The following is a 6,649-nucleotide window of genomic DNA, read 5'->3' as shown; positions in this document are numbered from 1 at the left end:
TACCTCTTCTTCGGGTATACATCGACGGAAAATACCATCGGGGCCTCTTTTGAAAAGTAAGGGATCATCCCAGTAATAGTGTTTTATGTCGTGGAAGAATCGTTTCTTCTGCTGGTAAGATAAAGTAGGTGGAACTATTCCGGCAGCTAAATAATTGACTAGATCAGCGTACCATGGTGTGACAGATATAGCTAAGGTGGTTTCTACTTGCATGTCGGAGTTGTTCTCTTCCAAAGTAGCTATAAGTTTATCATACGAGAAATCATCATTAATTGATGTTCTTTCCGGTTCAAGGTTCTCAAGTCTAGAGAGGTGGTCTGCTACTACGTTTTCAGTTCCTTTCTTGTCCTTGATTTCTAAGTCGAATTCTTGTAGTAACAAGATCCATCTTAGGAGTCTAGGTTTAGCATCCTTTTTTGTTAAAAGGTACCTGATAGCAGCGTGATCGGTGTAGACTATTATTTTGGCTCCTACCAAGTAAGAACGAAATTTATCTAGTGCGAATACCACTGCTAGGAGTTCTTTCTCGGTAGTGGCGTAATTCATTTGCGCTTCATCCAGGGTTCTGCTTGCGTAATATATAACGTGAAGCTTTTTATCCTTCCTTTGTCCTAAAACAGCTCCTACAGCATAATCACTGGCATCGCACATTATTTCGAATGGTTCATTCCAGTCTGGTGTCTGCATAATGGGTGCTGAGATCAATGCTTGTTTAAGAGTTTGAAATGCTTTTAAACAGTTATCGTCGAATATGAATTCAGCATCTTTCATCAATAGTCCGGTTAGAGGTTTAGTTATCTTAGAGAAGTCTTTGATGAATCGTCGGTAAAAACCGGCGTGTCCTAAAAAGCTTCGTACTTCTCTCACGGTCCTTGGGGGTTGAAGATTTTCGATTACCTCTATTTTGGCTTTGTCTACTTCAATTCTTCTGTTCGAGATGATGTGTCCTAAAACAATTCCTTCTTGTACCATAAAGTGGCACTTTTCCCAATTAAGTACTAAGTTTACTTTTACACATCGCTCAAGAACTCTTTCCAGGTTTTCAAGGCATTCTTCGAAACTTTGTCCGTATACAGAAAAGTCATCCATAAATACTTCCATGATGTTTTCGAGAAAGTCGGCGAATATTGCCATCATGCATCTTTGAAAAGTTGCGGGGGCATTACACAGACCAAACGGCATTCGTCTATAAGCGAAGGTACCAAAAGGGCATGTGAACGTTGTCTTTTCTTGGTCATCAGGGTGAATTGGTATTTGAAAGAAGCCTGAATAACCGTCTAGATAACAGAAATGTGAATGTTTTGCTAATCGTTCTAACATTTGGTCAATGAATGGTAAAGGAAAATGATCTTTTCGGGTTGCTTTGTTTAGTTTCCTATAATCAATGCACATTCTCCATCCCGATTCGATTCGTTTAGTTATAGTTTCCCCTTTTTCGTTTTCAATAACGGTTATGCCTCCTTTCTTTGGTACAACGTGTACAGGACTAACCCATTTGCTATCAGATATAGGATATATAATACCTGCTTCCAATAACTTGGTTATTTCTTTCTTTACTACCTCACTTAGGATCGGATTTAGTCTTCTCTGGTGTTCCCTAGAGGTTTTACAGTCTTCTTCTAACATGATGCGGTGCATACAAATAGAAGGGCTTATTCCTTTAAGATCGGTGATGTGGTATCCTAGTGCGGTTGGATATTTCCTTAAGATATGTAAGAGTTTTTCTGTTTCGAGTCTTCCTAGATCTGCATTAACTATCACAGGTCGTTCAAGTTCTAAGTCTAGGAATTCATATCTCAGATTTTTGGGAAGTGTTTTCAAATCAGGGGTTGGTTTGTTAAGACATTGCGTAGGGTCCGGTGTTATTGCTAAGCATTGTTTAGATTTGTCCTCTAAAAGATAGTCTGATGCTTTGTCTTCTCCTAACTCTGCTTCTTTTATGCATTCATCGATGATATCCATGAAGTAACATGTATCTTCTATTGCAGGTGCTTTCAAGAATTGGGAAAGAATGAATTCAATTTTCTCTTCACCTACTTCGAAGGTGAGTCGTCCTCGTTTTACGTCTATGATTGCACCGGCAGTTGCTAAGAATGGTCTTCCTAGTATAATGGGTGTAATATCATCTTCTCTAATGTCCATAATTGTAAAGTCGGTGGGAATGTAAAACTGACCTATGCGTACGGGAACGTTTTCAAGGATTCCTACAGGATATTTGATGGAACGATCTGCTAGTTGCATGGACATTTTGGTTGGTCTTAATTCTCCCATTTCCAGTTTCTTACATATGGATAAAGGCATAACGCTAATTCCGGCTCCTAAATCGCATAAGGCTTTGTCGATGACAAATTTTCCTATGTGACAGGGTATAGAGAAACTACCCGGATCCTTGAGTTTAGGTGGCATGTTTTGGATTATAGCGCTACATTCGGCAGGGAGTGTAACGGTTTCGCTATCCTCAAGTTTCCTCTTATTAGAAAGAATTTCTTTTAAGAATTTAGCATATGAGGGCATCTGCGTAATAGCTTCGGTGAACGGAATTGTAACGTTTAATTGTTTAAGGAGATCAACAAATTTTCTAAATTGGCTCGCATCTTTGGTTTTAACAAGCCTTTGAGGGTAAGGTATAGGTGGTTTGTAAGGTGGTGGAGGTACATAAGGTTCCTTCTTTTCTAGGGTTTCCTTATTTCTCTCTTCCTTTTCCTTAGGTTCACTTTCCTCAGTTGATTTCTTAGGGTTTTGGTTTTCTATCCTTGGATCAGACGGTCCTTCCACTTCCGTTCCACTTCTTAATATAATTGCATGAGCTTGGCTTCTCGGATTAGGTTGGGGCTGTCCAGGGAATGTACCAGTTGGGGCAGCAGTAGGTGCTTGTTGTTGAGCTACTTGAGATATTTGTGTTTCCAGCATTTTGTTATGGGTAGCCAAGGCATCTACTTTGCTTGCTAGTTGTTTAAGTTGTTCGCCAGTATGTATGTTCTGGTTTAAGAAATCTTTATTGGTTTGTTGTTGGGAAGCTATAAAGTTTTCCATCATGATTTCCAAGTTGGATTTTCTAGGGGTATTATTGTTAGGTATGGATGGATTCGGTTTCTGATATCCCGGAGGTATAGATGGGGCTTGATTTGGAGACTGTCCAGGTGCGTATAAAGCATTATTACTCTTATATGAAAAGTTTGGATGGTTCTTCCAATTTGGGTTATAGGTATTCGAATAGGGGCTTCCTTGAGCATAGTTTACTTGCTCTGCTTGGATTCCAGTCAAGAGTTGACATTCCGCAGGAGTGTGGCCTTGGATTCCACAGACCTCGCAATTCTGAGTTATAGCAACCACGGCGGCTGGAGGTGATACGTTTAAACTTTCAATTTTCTGGACCAAAGCATCCACTTTTGCATTAACGTGATCAAGGTTACTTATCTCGTACATGCCAGTTTTCGGTTGAGGTTTTTCCACCGTTGTTCGTTCGGTTCCCCACTGATAGTGGTTTTGGGCCATGCTCTCGATAAGCTGGTAAGCATCAGCATAAGGTTTGTTCATTAGTGCACCACCTGCAGCGGCGTCTATTGTTAACCTTGTATTGTATAAGAGGCCATTATAAAATGTGTGAATTACTAACCAGTCTTCCAAACCATGGTGTGGGCAAAGTCTCATCATGTCTTTGTATCTTTCCCATGCTTCGAAAAGAGACTCGTTGTCTTTCTGTTTAAATCCGTTTATCTGGGCTCTTAACATAGCTGTTTTGCTTGGCGGAAAATATCGGGCAAGAAAAACTTTCTTCAACTCGTTCCATGTGGTGACTGAGTTGGAAGGGAGAGATTGAAGCCATCTTCTAGCGCTGTCTCTTAATGAGAAAGGAAAAAGACGAAGTCGAATTGCCTCTGATGTGACACCATTAGCTTTAACAGTATCAGCGTATTGGACAAATACGGATAAATGAAGGTTTGGATCTTCGGTAAGATTTCCAGAGAATTGGTTCTGTTGCACAGCCTGCAACAGCGAAGGTTTTAGTTCGAAGTTGTTTGCTTCGATTGCGGGTGGAGCAATACTTGAATGCGGTTCATCTTGCGATGGAGCAGCGTAATCTCTAAGAGCACGAGCTGGTTCTGCCATCTCGGTTAAAGAAGGAAGATCTTTGAGATCAGGAAAGTCTATAGGAGGGAGATTGTTTGCAGCACGATATTCCCGAATTCGTCGTAAGACTCGGAGATATAGTTCGATATCGTTGATTCGTAAATAGAGCGATTCGCCTTGTGAGCGAGTGCGTGGCATACAAATCTACGAAAGAAAGAATAGAAGAAAAAGAAACCTTAGTCTCTACAGCGTAACGGAAGAGTTACGATATCGATTAAATAAAAGTCCCCGGCAACGGCGCCAAAAACTTGATCGCTCGACTGTGTGAGTCGAGAATGGGATACAAACTGCAAGTGTACAGTTCTATCGCGTAGTTTTAAAAGATATCGATCCCACAGGGACTTATGAATCGATATACCGTTATCTAAGGTTACTACGTAAATCTAAGGTGAAAATGTTTGATTTTTTGGGGAAAAACTAAGAGCTAAACTAAGATCTAGATTAAATATTAATAAAACGGATATCGGTATGTAGTTCGTCAGAACTAGGGAATCAAGTCTTTGTCGGTTTCTGGGTTTTAAAATAAATCGTTTCGGTTAACTTTATTGGTTAAAGGTTTTATCTCAAACTCTCGCTCTGTTGAATAAACCATGATTTTATATTAATGTAGCTGTCACTTATAATTAAGTCAAAAATCATATTTTGAAAACAATAAAGTTGCAGAAACTCTTTTTAAGAAAATACTGACCGTTTTAAACACCCTTATCTCAAACTCTCGCTCTGTTGACTTAGGTTATATAATCAAATCCAAATGCTTAACTCTCGTCCTCACATTCAATCTTTAAAAATACTTTTTGGAAAAGGTCAGAATTTAATTAACTCTAAAACTTGCTCTCGCCCTGATCTAGAATTAATGCCTAACTTACACTGTCCAGTTAAAACCTCAAACTCTCGCTCTATTGATTTTAACTTCTTTATGTCCTTTACTTTTGTAAAAAATCTTGTTATTAAACCTGTAAGTTGAGACCGTAAAAAGATTGATTTTAATTTTAAGTTTAGATAGACCGACTCAGTCTTGATCCCTTATTCTGCTTACTTTACATACCGATACCTAGGCGAATTAGCCAGACATGCTAAATAAACAAGAATACATATCATGCATAAACAGACTCATTCCAGGCAGATAATATAGATAAATAATAAAACAAAATATTAAATAATGATTAAAGAACCTGAATGCGTAATACAATATTCTTGAACACTCCACCACAAGCCGGTAGGATTTGTTCTTCGATTCTTCAATTAAACAATAAATTAAACCAAGGAAATAAAACTAGAATCTAACGTAAGGTTAGATCCGATAAAAAGTTGCACAATAGTTTCCGGTGTAGAAGCTATTATGCGAAAAATATCTAAATGCCAAAAAGGGAAAGGTAAATTGCAAGGGAAAAAGAATGTAGAACTTGCAGAAGAAATAAATAAAATAAACAATGTTAAGTGCTGGAAAAGAAAAATAAGCAAAAGCGTGAAAAGAAAAATGGGCAGAGCTTCGGCAATCTGAGCGTGAAAAAAAAACCGGAGACACTGGAACTTCCCAATTAGCTGCTATTTATACAGCTGCTGGTGTAACTGCTTTCCAAGGGTTTCCGTATGCGCGGTCTTTTCGTTCCGAGGGTTAAGCGTGCGTGGAAATAGCTTTCAACGTGGTCAGTTGAGTTCCTAGTGCCAAAAATATAGGGGAATGGTGTGACGTCCGTCACACCATGTGTGACGCCCGTCACAAGAGTGTGCTTAGTGTGACGCTCGTCACAACCTTTGTGACGCCCGTCACAGGCATAACGTGCGCTTTCTTTGGGCTGGGCTTTGTCTTTGTTATTTGTTTCCTTTTTATTCCTTTTTACACCTCCTTTTCTTCCCTTTTTCACTTTTGCTTCAAAATGGATGCCTGACATAAATAGAAAGGAAAATACCGCATAATATCTGATAAAATGAGATAAATTAAAGTAAATGATAATATAATCTAATTGAATTAAGTCCTAAAATGTGATATAATTTCAAGTTATCAGAAACCCTGAAGGAAACTCATCTGCACAAAGGTTACCTCCGCCCACCTCAATCCGGCACCAACCTCAAGAGTGATCTGCCAATTCAACATTGCAAGTCAATTGCAAACAGGTTTGCACTATCATTACTGCTTTATACTCTTAATTTACATGTGGCATTATGATTGAATTCATGAAAATATCTTAAGTTTTGCATGTGGATTTAAGTATGCATGGATATCTTGAATGTTTAACCATGTAATCTCTGTAATGGATGCCATAGGGTGTGAAGCTTGCTGAAATCGTACTGTTCTGAAATTCAAAACCCGCAGCCGTTCGCTAGCACATCGCTAAGCGAACATATAGCGAGTGTTCGCCAGGCCCTCGCTAGGCGAGGCAGCAGCGAACATGACAGTCGCTGATTTTTTTGTTCTGATCTTTGCCCATCTGACATGTTTTATTATCACCATGCATTGTTTACCTGACATTATTACTGTTGTGATTCCTTTTGGGTGCAACTCTCAATTGCACCCTGA

The 6,649-nt window shown here is 39.1% G+C and overlaps 1 pseudogene; it reads left to right on the top strand.

The window, feature by feature from the left end:
* Window positions 1-3,625: 3,625 nt before the first annotated feature.
* Window positions 3,626-3,725, top strand: LOC127109060 (uncharacterized; annotated as a pseudogene).
* Window positions 3,726-6,649: the final 2,924 nt, after the last annotated feature.

The sequence above is a fragment of the Lathyrus oleraceus genome, chromosome 7 (assembly GCF_024323335.1).
Source record: "Lathyrus oleraceus cultivar Zhongwan6 chromosome 7, CAAS_Psat_ZW6_1.0, whole genome shotgun sequence".
Lineage (NCBI taxonomy): Eukaryota > Viridiplantae > Streptophyta > Magnoliopsida > Fabales > Fabaceae > Lathyrus > Lathyrus oleraceus.
This window is presented reverse-complemented; position numbering and strand designations above follow the sequence as displayed.